The sequence below is a fragment of the Pseudophryne corroboree genome, chromosome 8, assembly GCF_028390025.1.
Source record: "Pseudophryne corroboree isolate aPseCor3 chromosome 8, aPseCor3.hap2, whole genome shotgun sequence".
NCBI lineage: Eukaryota > Metazoa > Chordata > Amphibia > Anura > Myobatrachidae > Pseudophryne > Pseudophryne corroboree.
The window spans coordinates 403872465-403886932 of NC_086451.1; the positions used below are offsets into that span (position 1 = coordinate 403872465).

A 14468-nucleotide genomic window follows, 5' to 3' on the forward strand; every position below is an offset into this window, starting at 1 on the left:
TGTCTGCCGTAATGTGTAAAAAGGGGACGCTGTCTGCCGTAATGTGTAAAAAGAGGAATCTGTCCACTGTAAGGTGTAAAAGGGTCTCTACCTGGTGTAGTGGTGCTACTGTGCGGCGTAATTTGAATAATGGAGACTACTGTGCACTGTTTTATGAATTGCTATTATTTTGTGGCCACACCCCTTCCCCATGAAGCCACACCCCTATATTTTTGACGCACGCCTACTGTTTTTGCTTGGGGGGGGGGGGCGCCAATGCCGTTTCTTGCACACAGCGCTAAAATGTCTAGTTACGGCACTGGGTAACTCCATCCTCAGTTTGTTTTGCATGCAGGGGTGGGGCTACAATGCCGTTTCTTGCACACAGTCCTAAAATGTCTAGGTACGGCACTGTTGCTAGGTATCCATTTCTCTGGCCCTGAGCAGGTTCCCCTCACCAGATCCTCTCCAGGGGTGAGGGGGTGGACTTGGATGGGATGTGTGTGTGTGGGGGGGCGGGGGGGAAAGGGGGGCAAAGCATTTTGTCGCACCTGGGCCCACCGCTCGCTAGTTCCGCCACTGATCACAGCCCTCTGCAAAGGAGCGATAAGGTCTGAATTAGGCCCATCATTTTATAGAATGCATTAAATAAAGGTTACCTCAACACTGATAGGTTCCCATGAGCAACTTCTCCACTGGTTCACTTCACTCTTTTTACTGTTTCATGAATAGACCCCTAAAGCACTTTAGGCATTGTTACAAATGCATTAGTGTTTCGGTGAAGTATTTCACTGAAATGATTAGGTGTGTGTGCATATATAGCTGTGTGTGTATATATATATCTGCCTGTGCTTATGTGACTGTATGCAGACCTCCCAACATGACCCTCTCCAGGAGGGACACAATGCTCTGCTTCTGGCCTTTTCTCTTATTTTATGATGTTTTGAACAGGTTGATGGATAAGAAAGCTGTTTCAGCACAGGTGATGGCAATCATAAATTAAGAGGGAAGTCCAGAAGCAGAGCATTCTCTCCCTCCTAGAGAGGGCCATGTTGGGAGGTCCTTTGGACTTAGGGCCCGATTCAGACCTGATTGCTGTTGTGCAAATTCGCAAGGTGGATGATTATCAATCAACTGCGCACGCAATTGCTAGGCGTAAGCAAGTTGATTGACAGGAAGCTGGCATTTGGCGAAGGTAACTGGCCATTTTCTGGGAGTGTCAGGAAAAACGTGGGCATGCCCAAGCATTTTCAGGGCGGGTGTGTGATGTCAGCTCCGGCCCTGATCAGCCTGATTCTATCGCACTGTAGGAGTAAGTCCTTGGCTACGCACAGACTGCACAGGCTGGAAAAATCATTTGATGTTGAGTGAGTTGCGAACAGATTTGCAGCTGACCGGCGTTTGCAAAGCGTTTCACACAGCGTACGCATAGCATACGCAGACTTACATGGGGCGGGTTTTCACTCTGTCTGGCGATGACTGATCGCAAACCTCTGAAAATTTGCAGAGGAGCGACAAGGTCTGAATTAGTCCCAATGTACAGTATCTGCATCTCACAATATAATCTCCTATATAATAGCCCAGATCTGTGACTTTGTGACTCATTTGCTAATGCTGGGTGGAGTCACAACACTGGGCGGAGTTAGTCAAATGAGTCACAGATCTGGGCAAATCTATGGAGACTAGGAGCAGAAGCAGATAGTATGGGCATGGCACAGGCAGGGGTGCATGCCTCCCAGCTTTCTTCAGGAGCTTTCTTCAGGAAGAAGGAGGGACACACACGTGGCGAAAGGGGCGTGGTCAACAAAAGGGGGGGTGGCTTCACGGTAGGGCCCCGTTTTCGTCAGTGAGGGGGCATGCCCAGCGCTCTGTGTGAGCTGCTGGCATGCCCCCAGGGGCTGATTATGAGTCCGGGGGGGGGGGGCCAGGGCACTTGAGACAGGGGAGCCCTAGCTCATTGCTGTGCCTGCTGTGGGGTTGGGGGCGTGGCCTAATCGTGCCCTGCGTGGCCACGCCTCCTCATGTAAATTCCGGGATTTTTTTTTTATATGGAATTTTGGCCCCTCAGCTAGGGCTAAATCCAGAGGAGGTGGTCGCTTCCCCCTACACACATGCACAGGCAGAAGAAAGCAGGGAGACTGCTGCCTCCCTGCAACACCACAGACCTGCCAACAGGCAGCAGTGTGTGCGGACTGTAGCACAATGCTGCCGCTGTTGCTGGCAGGACGGGGGAGCTTATGAGCTGGGATAGAGCTACTCCAGCCGGGGGGGGGGGGGCTAAAACTGTGGAGCCCACGGTACGTACCCCCTGCCCACCTCCCCCCCCCACTAAATCCGGCTCTGCTGCCGGAACCCCGGGACAGTTGGGAGGTATGGGGGTGTGTGAGAGGGTATGCCGTACAGACAGATGGGCACCGGCTCACTGTGTGCTTGACCCCCCACATCAGCATACTCAGTAGGGTCTCTCTGGCACGGAGGAGCGTCACTTTCTAGCACACTCCACGCTTCTTAGCTGCAGTTTTGTGGGGCACCTGCCGCTGTGCACTTTCCGTACTGCCTCTGTTATCTCCAGCCCCGGCAACCCCACCGCTAGCTGCAGCGCTGCCACCCGCAGTGAGGTGCGCCCAGCTCCTTCACACACTTTAGCCAGCGGGTAGTACTGCAGAAGTCCAAGCTGCTTGCAGGCTCCGACCCCCTCCTCCCTCCAGCCGCTGCATCTTCTGGGAGCTAACCAGTCACTCCCAGTCTCCCCTTACTACAGTGCCCAGCAGCCGCGAGGTCCGCGCCGTGTGCATGCTATGAACCCCTCCTCCCTCCAGTCGCAGCATCTCCTAGGGGCTAACCAGTCACTTTCAGTCTCCCCTTACCACAGTGCCCGGCAGCTGCGCGAGGTCTGCGGTGTGTGACTGAGTAGGGGGGGAGGGATGCTGATGGGCAGAGGAAGCAGGACTCCAGCCTGAGAGAGGCAGCCATGCCAAGTCTCCACCAGTAGCAGATCCCAACAGGTTGGAGTGGAACAGCAGCAGCCAGCAGCAGTGACTCCGGTTAGACACATCTGTCTGTCACCACTGTTTTGTCCCTAATACCAATCTCTCCCGTGTCCTGTGTTCTGTCATGTCCCTGTCACCCCTGGCCTTGCCCTGTCACCCTTATGCTGGCCCTGTCACCCCTGTCCTGGTCCTGCCGCCCCTACCCTGGCCCTGTCACCCCTATCCTGTCCCTGTAATTTCTGTCCTAGCCCCGTCACCCCTGTCCTAGCCCCGTCGCCCATGTCCTTGCCCCGTCACCCCTGTCCTGGCCCCATCACCCCTGTTCTGACAATGTCACCCCTGTCCTGGCCCCGTCACCCCTGTTCTGAAAAATAAGGGCCTGAATCAGACCTGGATGCATTCATGCGGTCGCTCACATGCGGTCGCTCATTCATGCGGACACTTCCAGGAAGGCGGCCATCGGAGAGCTGTCATCACAGCATTGGGGTGGCGGGACAAACTGAACAGGGGCATGTCAGGAGCATTTTCAGCTGTCACTCACCCCCCCCCCCCCCCTCAAAAAAAAAAAATGACCACCTGACAGCGCTTTGCTGCCAGAAATCAACCTTAGATCCCGATCTAATTGCGGACACATCAGGAGGCGGCCTCACACATGCTGGGCGGCCTTATCCAGTGCTGAGTGGCCCCCCAGCATGTGCGGAGATGAATGCAGATCTGGCTGTGTATGCGGCGATCTGTGTTCATCTCTGAATAACCCCCTAAGTCTTGTTTCTTACTGTGAATATCATTTTTATCTCACTTCAGAGAAGATCCACAAGGAAATAGACAATGTGATCGGCAGAGATCGCTGCCCATCAGTGGAGGACAGGAGTAAGATGCCGTACACAGACGCTGTTATACACGAGATCCAGAGATTTGCTGATATTGTTCCCACAGGAGATATGCATGCAGCCAGCAAGGACACAACCTTCAGGGGATATCATATTCCAAAGGTATTATTGTCAGATGGCAATACAGAATGGTTGAAAAATTAGATCTAAAATATATTTATTGATTAGCTATTTATCTATTATTTAAAAAAAATAACCTCTCATGTTTCTTATTTTCCTGAGCATGACCTCTTCACATGCTTCCTCCTGCCAAACCCTCACAGCTTAACGATCAAGCAGAAATTGCGATCGCATTGCAATTTCTGCTTTATAGCAGAAATTAAGGCCCATCTCCATATTTCTGATCACGGTAGCTTTGTGTGATGTCACGCAGCTGCCCCGATCAGGCCCGTGTCACACCCACCATTTCCCCGTAGCTGCCCCCGTTTCCCCGTCGGTGCCCCTGAAACGGAGCATTGCCGCCCCGCGAAGGCCTCTGCCTGATTGACAGGCAGTGGCATTTGCAATTTATGTGGGGTGCCCGCAGAAAATGCCGGCGCATGCATCAGACAGACGCAGTGCATGCATCCACAGGGCAAATGCAATCATTCCAGTTGGATCGCGTTTTGCGATCCAACCTGAATTAACCCTCAAATCCGAAAAGGGACTTCTTTGCGCTTGCCAATCCCCCTCCCCCGCCGGCATTCTGTGGCCGGAGTCCCTGCATCAGGATGCTGACTGCCGGTAACACAACCCCTTCTAACCCATTTCATGCTCATAGTTTCACTGTATACATGCTCTAAGTTAAAAAAATGTATACTGTCATTTCAGGGAACTTGGGTGGTTCCAGTCCTGACCTCTGTCCTGAAAGATCCCAAACAGTTCAAGAACCCTGATAAGTTTGATCCTGGACACTTTCTTGATGAGAATGGTGGCTTTAAGAAGAGTGAAGCGTTTATGCCATTTTCCACAGGTACAAACATGTTATAGTTACCAGCTAACTAGTGAAAACTATGGGGGTTATTCAGGTTTGTTAGCAAACTTAAAAAGCACACTAATGGGCAAAACCATGTGCACTGCAGGGGGGGGGGGGGGGCAGATATAACGCGCAGAGAGAGTAGATTTGGGTGGGGTGTGTTCAAACTGAAATCTAAAGTACAGTGTAAAAATAATGCAGCCAGTATTTACCCTGCACAGAAACAATATAGCCCACCCAAACCTAACTCTCTCTGCACATGATACATCTTCCCCACCTGCAGTGCAACATTGTTTTGCCCATTATTGTGCTTTTTTGATTTGCTAACACACCTGAATAACCCTCTATGTTTGCAATGACATTACTGGTTATGAAGTCCTGTGACAGTTTGTTAGAAATATGAATATGTTGCATACTTGCCTACTCTCCTGTAAGAGTAGGCACATCTCCCGACCGGGTGCCCTCCTCTGGCGCACCCACCAGTCCCCCGCAGTTGTCGCTGTCCGGCATGGGGGTCCGATGATGTGCTGAAACGCGTCATTATGGCCCCATCCCCTTACTCACAATACCGGTAATCTCAGCACTGTGATGATGTAATCCTGCTGTCACACCCAGCCCCGCCCCCATATGCCATCATAAACCCACCCTCTTAGGCATCACCGGCCAATACCACGCCCCCTCACTCCACACCATGCCCCCCATAATGCCGACCTGGCTGCCTCCTTCCGGAGGGTGCAGCCGGAATGTCAGAATGTATGCAGTAAATCAGTTGAAATGTGTGCAAACACCCATGTTTGGGAATAAGTTTTGGTTCTAAATCAACATAGGGGGTAATTCCAAATTGATCGCAGCTGGAATTTAGTTAGCAATTGGGCAAAACCATGTACACTACAGGGGAGGCAGATGTAACATGTGCAGAGAGTTAGATTTGGGTGGGATGTGTTCAATCTGCAATCTAATTTGCAGTGTAAAAATAAAGCAGCCAGTATTTACCCTGCACAGAAATAAAATTACCCACCCAAATCTAACTTTCTCTGCACATGTTATATCTGCCTCCACTGCAGTGCACATGGTTTTGCCCAATTGATAATTAAATTCCTGCTGTGATCAACTTAAAATTACCCACATTGTGTTTTGTTTTTTCCAAGCCACCCTCAAGTGTTTTGGGTTTGGATTTGTGTCTGGGTTTCTTTCAAAATAAAAAACAGTGATAAAAACAGCTAAAATCATGTAGGTTGGACCTGGTTTTGTTTCTATTGTATTACTAACATCAATCATATTAATTTCCAGTCAGGATCTTACATGCAATCCAAGGATGCGTTAAGCATCCTGCCTGTAGGGATGATGGCGGTCATGTGACAGACGCCAAAATCCCGACAGCACTCAGTAGACCGGTGCCAGATCACTGACAGATGGTATGCTGAAGGTGAGTTTTAGGGTTCTCCCTTATGGATTACGGTTAGGCACTAGGGGGGTTAGCACAGACACCCCTCCCGAAGGTTAGCTGTAGCTGACATCCTAGGAGGGTTAGCCCTAACCACGGGAGTGTGGGAATACTTACCCCCTCCGATGGTGGCATATTCATTGTCAGGATGCCATGGTCGGTCATGTGACCACCGGCATCCTGTCCGCTGGTATATCATATCTATTCCCAATTTAAACCCCAAAATTTAGTTTTAAAACTCTGAGTACTATATTGGAGGGAAGACCTAACTTAGGACTCAATCTGCTCTAACTCTACAAAACTGAGCCAGGAATCCCTTCTACTCAGGTCCCCAAATTTTGGTGTGTTTGGTTTACAACAAAACCAAACTACTCATCTCTATAAATCAGTAGTAGATCTAACAATTCCAAAATCTTAATGAAGTACCATTTATGAGGCTTGGGGCATTGAGTGGTAGCAATCCAGTTCTCCTCTGTAACAGGTTATATGTTCATGTTATTCACAGTCATGTGTAACAGGAAAACAATTAAATAACATTATGTACTGTATAAAAAATATAAATGAACTGTATATCATTGAGGTGATAAATAGAACATGTCTTGAATTTTTAATGCAATAGTTTTTGTCAAAGAGACACAGGGAATTGGTATATCTACAACATAATGGGTGCTGCACTCCTTGTACCAACTATATATTACCTCTCTGGAGCCCTACATCGGCTGGCATGGAAGACAGAGATCCCTAGGAATATGTCACAGTGACCATTTCTCCTGGAGATTTGTGCATGTGCAGTAGAGAAGTCTCCCAGTAACATGGGGGGGTAATTCAGACCTGATCACTAGGCTGCGTTTTCTCACAGCCTGCGATCAAGTCCGAACTGCGCATGCGTATGCAGCGCAGGCGCGACAGACGGCAACAACGGGGATCGCCGCCTTGCAACGGGATTCTGAAAGGAATCTGATCGCACGGGCATATGCAAGGAGATTGACAGGAAGAAGGCGTTCCTAGGTGGCAACTGACCGTTTTCAGGGAGTGGTTGGAAAAACGCAGGCGTGTCAAAGCGTTTGCAGAAAGGGATCCTGACAATTCCGGTCCCGGACAGGTTGAAGTGATCGCAGCAGCAGAGTAAGTCCTGGGCTGAGCAGAGACTGCACAAAATTAGTTTGTACAGCTCTGCTACACATGTGTTCGCACACTTGCACAGCTAAAATACACTCTAGAGATGAGCGCCTGAAATTTTTCGGGTTTTGTGTTTTGGTTTTGGGTTCGGTTCCGCGGCCGTGTTTTGGGTTCGAACGCGTTTTGGCAAAACCTCACCGAATTATTTTTGTCGGATTCGGGTGTGTTTTGGATTCGGGTGTTTTTTTCCAAAAACACTAAAAAACAGCTTAAATCATAGAATTTGGGGGTCATTTTGATCCCAAAGTATTATTAACCTCAAAAACCATAATTTACACTCATTTTCAGTCTATTCTGAATACCTCACACCTCACAATATTATTTTTAGTCCTAAAATTTGCACCGAGGTCGCTGTGTGAGTAAGATAAGCGACCCTAGTGGCCGACACAAACACCGGGCCCATCTAGGAGTGGCACTGCAGTGTCACGCAGGATGTCCCTTCCAAAAAACCCTCCCCAAACAGCACATGACGCAAAGAAAAAAAGAGGCGCAATGAGGTAGCTGTGTGAGTAAGATTAGCGACCCTAGTGGCCGACACAAACACCGGGCCCATCTAGGAGTGGCACTGCAGTGTCACGCAGGATGGCCCTTCCAAAAAACCCTCCCCAAACAGCACATGACGCAAAGAAAAAAAGAGGCGCAATGAGGTAGCTGTGTGAGTAAGATTAGCGACCCTAGTGGCCGACACAAACACCGGGCCCATCTAGGAGTGGCACTGCAGTGTCACGCAGGATGGCCCTTCCAAAAAACCCTCCCCAAACAGCACATGACGCAAAGAAAAAAAGAGGCGCAATGAGGTAGCTGACTGTGTGAGTAAGATTAGCGACCCTAGTGGCCGACACAAACACCGGGCCCATCTAGGAGTGGCACTGCAGTGTCACGCAGGATGTCCCTTCCAAAAAACCCTCCCCAAACAGCACATGACGCAAAGAAAAAAAGAGGCGCAATGAGGTAGCTGTGTGAGTAAGATTAGCGACCCTAGTGGCCGACACAAACACCGGGCACATCTAGGAGTGGCACTGCAGTGTCACGCAGGATGTCCCTTCCAAAAAACCCTCCCCAAACAGCACATGACGCAAAGAAAAAAAGAGGCGCAATGAGGTAGCTGTGTGAGTAAGATTAGCGACCCTAGTGGCCGACACAAACACCGGGCCCATCTAGGAGTGGCACTGCAGTGTCACGCAGGATGTCCCTTCCAAAAAACCCTCCCCAATCAGCACATGATGCAAAGAAAAAGAAAAGAAAAAAGAGGTGCAAGATGGAATTATCCTTGGGCCCTCCCACCCACCCTTATGTTGTATAAACAAAACAGGACATGCACACTTTAACCAACCCATCATTTCAGTGACAGGGTCTGCCACACGACTGTGACTGATATGACGGGTTGGTTTGGACCCCCCCCAAAAAAGAAGCAATTAATCTCTCCTTGCACAAACTGGCTCTACAGAGGCAAGATGTCCACCTCATCTTCACCCTCCGATATATCACCGTGTACATCCCCCTCCTCACAGATTATCAATTCGTCCCCACTGGAATCCACCATCTCAGCTCCCTGTGTACTTTGTGGAGGCAATTGCTGCTGGTCAATGTCTCCGCGGAGGAATTGATTATAATTCATTTTAATGAACATCATCTTCTCCACATTTTCTGGATGTAACCTCGTACGCCGATTGCTGACAAGGTGAGCGGCGGCACTAAACACTCTTTCGGAGTACACACTTGTGGGAGGGCAACTTAGGTAGAATAAAGCCAGTTTGTGCAAGGGCCTCCAAATTGCCTCTTTTTCCTGCCAGTATAAGTACGGACTGTGTGACGTGCCTACTTGGATGCGGTCACTCATATAATCCTCCACCATTCTATCAATGTTGAGAGAATCATATGCAGTGACAGTAGACGACATGTCCGTAATCGTTGGCAGGTCCTTCAGTCCGGACCAGATGTCAGCATCAGCAGTCGCTCCAGACTGCCCTGCATCACCGCCAGCGGGTGGGCTCGGAATTCTGAGCCTTTTCCTCGCACCCCCAGTTGCGGGAGAATGTGAAGGAGGAGATGTTGACAGGTCGCGTTCCGCTTGACTTGACAATTTTGTCACCAGCAGGTCTTTCAACCCCAGCAGACCTGTGTCTGCCGGAAAGAGAGATCCAAGGTAGGCTTTAAATCTAGGATCGAGCACGGTGGCCAAAATGTAGTGCTCTGATTTCAACAGATTGACCACCCGTGAATCCTTGTTAAGCGAATTAAGGGCTGCATCCACAAGTCCCACATGCCTAGCGGAATCGCTCCCTTTTAGCTCCTTCTTCAATGCCTCCAGCTTCTTCTGCAAAAGCCTGATGAGGGGAATGACCTGACTCAGGCTGGCAGTGTCTGAACTGACTTCACGTGTGGCAAGTTCAAAGGGCATCAGAACCTTGCACAACGTTGAAATCATTCTCCACTGCACTTGAGACAGGTGCATTCCATCTCCTATATCGTGCTCAATTGTATAGGCTTGAATGGCCTTTTGCTGCTCCTCCAACCTCTGAAGCATATAGAGGGTTGAATTCCACCTCGTTACCACTTCTTGCTTCAGATGATGGCAGGGCAGGTTCAGTAGTTTTTGGTGGTGCTCCAGTCTTCTGTACGTGGTGCCTGTACGCCGAAAGTGTCCCGCAATTTTTCTGGCCACCGACAGCATCTCTTGCACGCCCCTGTCGTTTTTAAAAAAATTCTGCACCACCAAATTCAAGGTATGTGCAAAACATGGGACGTGCTGGAATTTGCCCATATTTAATGCACACACAATATTGCTGGCGTTGTCCGATGCCACAAATCCACAGGAGAGTCCAATTGGGGTAAGCCATTCCGCGATGATCTTCCTCAGTTGCCGTAAGAGGTTTTCAGCTGTGTGCGTATTCTGGAAAGCGGTGATACAAAGCGTAGCCTGCCTAGGAAAGAGTTGGCGTTTGCGAGATGCTGCTACTGGTGCCGCCGCTGCTGTTCTTGCGGCGGGAGTCCATACATCTACCCAGTGGGCTGTCACAGTCATATAGTCCTGACCCTGCCCTGCTCCACTTGTCCACATGTCCGTGGTTAAGTGGACATTGGGTACAACTGCATTTTTTAGGAGACTGGTGAGTCTTTTTCTGACGTCCGTGTACATTCTCGGTATCGCCTGCCTAGAGAAGTGGAACCTAGATGGTATTTGGTAACGGGGGCACACTGCCTCAATAAATTGTCTAGTTCCCTGTGAACTAACGGCGGATACCGGACGCACGTCTAACACCAACATAGTTGTCAAGGACTCAGTTATCCGCTTTGCAGTAGGATGACTGCTGTGATATTTCATCTTCCTCGCAAAGGACTGTTGAACAGTCAATTGCTTACTGGAAGTAGTACAAGTGGGCTTACGACTTCCCCTCTGGGATGACCATCGACTCCCAGCGGCAACAACAGCAGCGCCAGCAGCAGTAGGCGTTACACGCAAGGATGCATCGGAGGAATCCCAGGCAGGAGAGGACTCGTCAGACTTGCCAGTGACATGGCCTGCAGGACTATTGGCATTCCTGGGGAAGGAGGAAATTGACACTGAGGGAGTTGGTGGGGTGGTTTGCGTGAGCTTGGTTACAAGAGGAAGGGATTTACTGGTCAGTGGACTGCTTCCGCTGTCACCCAAAGTTTTTGAACTTGTCACTGACTTATTATGAATGCGCTGCAGGTGACGTATAAGGGAGGATGTTCCGAGGTGGTTAACGTCCTTACCCCTACTTATTACAGCTTGACAAAGGGAACACACGGCTTGACACCTGTTGTCCGCATTTCTGGTGAAATACCTCCACACCGAAGAGCTGATTTTTTTGGTATTTTCACCTGGCATGTCAACGGCCATATTCCTCCCACGGACAACAGGTGTCTCCCCGGGTGCCTGACTTAAACAAACCACCTCACCATCAGAATCCTCCTGGTCAATTTCCTCCCCAGCGCCAGCAACACCCATATCCTCCTCATCCTGGTGTACTTCAACACTGACATCTTCAATCTGACTATCAGGAACTGGACTGCGGGTGCTCCTTCCAGCACTTGCAGGGAGCGTGCAAATGGTGGAAGGCGCATGCTCTTCACGTCCAGTGTTGGGAAGGTCAGGCATCGCAACCGACACAATTGGACTCTCCTTGTGGATTTGGGATTTCAAAGAACGCAGTGCTTTTGCCAGCTTGAGTCTTTTCAGTTTTCTAGCGAGAGGCTGAGTGCTTCCATCCTCATGTGAAGCTGAACCACTAGCCATGAACATAGGCCAGGGCCTCAGCCGTTCCTTGCCACTCCGTGTGGTAAATGGCATATTGGCAAGTTTACGCTTCTCCTCCGACAATTTTATTTTAGGTTTTGGAGTCCTTTTTTTTCTGATATTTGGTGTTTTGGATTTGACATGCTCTGTACTATGACATTGGGCATCGGCCTTGGCAGACGACGTTGCTGGCATTTCATCGTCTCGGCCATGACTAGTGGCAGCAGCTTCAGCACGAGGTGGAAGTGGATCTTGATCTTTCCCTAATTTTGGAACCTCAACTTTTTTGTTCTCCATATTTTATAGGCAGAACTAAAAGGCACCTCAGGTAAACAATGGAGATGGATGGATTGGATACTAGTATACAATTATGGACGGACTGCCACGGTTAGGTGGTATAAAAAAACCACGGTTAGGTGGTATATAATACAATTATGGATGGACGGACTGCCTGCCGAGTGCCGACACAGAGGTAGCCACAGCCGTGAACTACCGCACTGTACACTGGTTGATAAAGAGATAGTAGTATACTCGTAACAACTAGTATGACGACGGTATAAAGAATGAAAAAAAAACCACGGTTAGGTGGTATATAATACAATTATGGTTGGACGGACTGCCTGCCGAGTGCCGACACAGAGGTAGCCACAGCCGTGAACTACCGCACTGTACACTGGTTGATAAAGAGATAGTAGTATACTCGTAACAACTAGTATGACGACGGTATAAAGAATGAAAAAAAAACCACGGTTAGGTGGTATATAATACAATTATGGTTGGACGGACTGCCTGCCGAGTGCCGACACAGAGGTAGCCACAGCCGTGAACTACCGCACTGTACACTGGTTGATAAAGAGATAGTAGTATACTCGTAACAACTAGTATGACGACGGTATAAAGAATGAAAAAAAAACCACGGTTAGGTGGTATATATTATAATACAATTATGGTTGGACGGACTGCCTGCCGAGTGCCGACACAGAGGTAGCCACAGCCGTGAACTACCGCACTGTACACTGGTTGATAAAGAGATAGTAGTATACTCGTAACAACTAGTATGACGACGGTATAAAGAATGAAAAAAAAACCACGGTTAGGTGGTATATATTATAATACAATTATGGATGGACGGACTGCCTGCCGAGTGCCGACACAGAGGTAGCCACAGCCGTGAACTACCGCACTGTACACTGGTTGATAAAGAGATAGTAGTATACTCGTAACAACTAGTATGACGACGGTATAAAGAATGAAAAAAAAACCACGGTTAGGTGGTATATAATACAATTATGGTTGGACGGACTGCCTGCCGAGTGCCGACACAGAGGTAGCCACAGCCGTGAACTACCGCACTGTACACTGGTTGATAAAGAGATAGTAGTATACTCGTAACAACTAGTATGACGACGGTATAAAGAATGAAAAAAAAACCACGGTTAGGTGGTATATATTATAATACAATTATGGATGGATGGACTGCCTGCCGAGTGCCGACACAGAGGTAGCCACAGCCGTGAACTACCGCACTGTACTGTGTCTGCTGCTAATATAGACTGGTTGATAAAGAGATAGTATACAATACTACTAATATACTGGTGGTCAGGCACTGGTCACCACTAGTCACACTGGCAGTGGCACTCCTGCAGCAAAAGTGTGCACTGTTTAATTTTAATATAATATTATTTATCATGTACTCCTGGCTCCTGCTATAACAACCTGCAGTGCTCCCCAGTCTCCCCCACAATTATAAGCTTTATATACAATACATTGATGTGCAGCACACTGGGCTGAGCAGTGCACACAGACTGAGTCACTGTGTGACTGTGTATCGTTTTTTTCAGGCAGAGAACGGATATATTAAATAAAACAAACAACTGCACTGTCTCTGGTGGTCACTGGTCACTGTGGTCGTCAGTCACTAAACTCTGTCTGCACTCTCTTCTAATCTACAGTATCACAGCAATCTCTCTCTCTCTCTCTCTTCTAAATCTAATCTAAATGGAGAGGACGCCAGCCACGTCCTCTCCCTATCAATCTCAATGCACGTGTGAAAATGGCGGCGACGCGCGGCTCCTTATATAGAATCCGAGTCTCGCGAGAATCCGACAGCGTCATGATGACGTTCGGGCGCGCTCGGGTTAACCGAGCAAGGCGGGAAGATCCGAGTCGCTCGGACCCGTGAAAAAAAAAGTGAAGTTCGTGCGGGTTCGGATTCAAAGAAACCGAACCCGCTCATCTCTATCCCCTGTAGGCGGTGACTATCTGATCGCAGCAGTGCAAAAATCGCTTGCAAGCGTTCAGGTCGGAAGTAGGCCCATGGAACAGACACCTTGTTCCCAGAGGCCTGCTCATTGCAGCAAAGCCTGAGACTATTGCGCTGCCAGATAGGAAGGGTCCTCACATGGACCATCTCTTCAGGGGTATATCTAGGAATCTGAGCACCCCTGGCAAAGTGAAGGAATGTCACCCACCCATATTTGAAAAAAGAGATTTATTTATTTATTAGGGGGCCTGGGAGACTGAGTTGGTATTTTTTATTTCTTTCTCACACAGATTATCAGATTTTAACCTATGGTTATACTCTTGTGGATTTGTCCAGTTGCTTTTCATGATAATGATTAAGTGGATGAATCAAAACGTTGTTGTAATGAAAGCTTGGAATTGAACAATATGATGTTTATAAATAATCAATAATTGCTGCATATAATTATCTACTGGTGAGTGCACATCCTACAATATATATCTAGCTGAATACCCGTGACTTGCTACG

General features: G+C 48.7%; 1 pseudogene; it reads left to right on the forward strand.

Annotated features, from left to right (window-relative positions):
* LOC134949313 (cytochrome P450 2A4-like) overlaps nucleotides 1-14468 on the forward strand; it is a 202270-nt pseudogene that overhangs the window by 151221 nt on the left and 36581 nt on the right.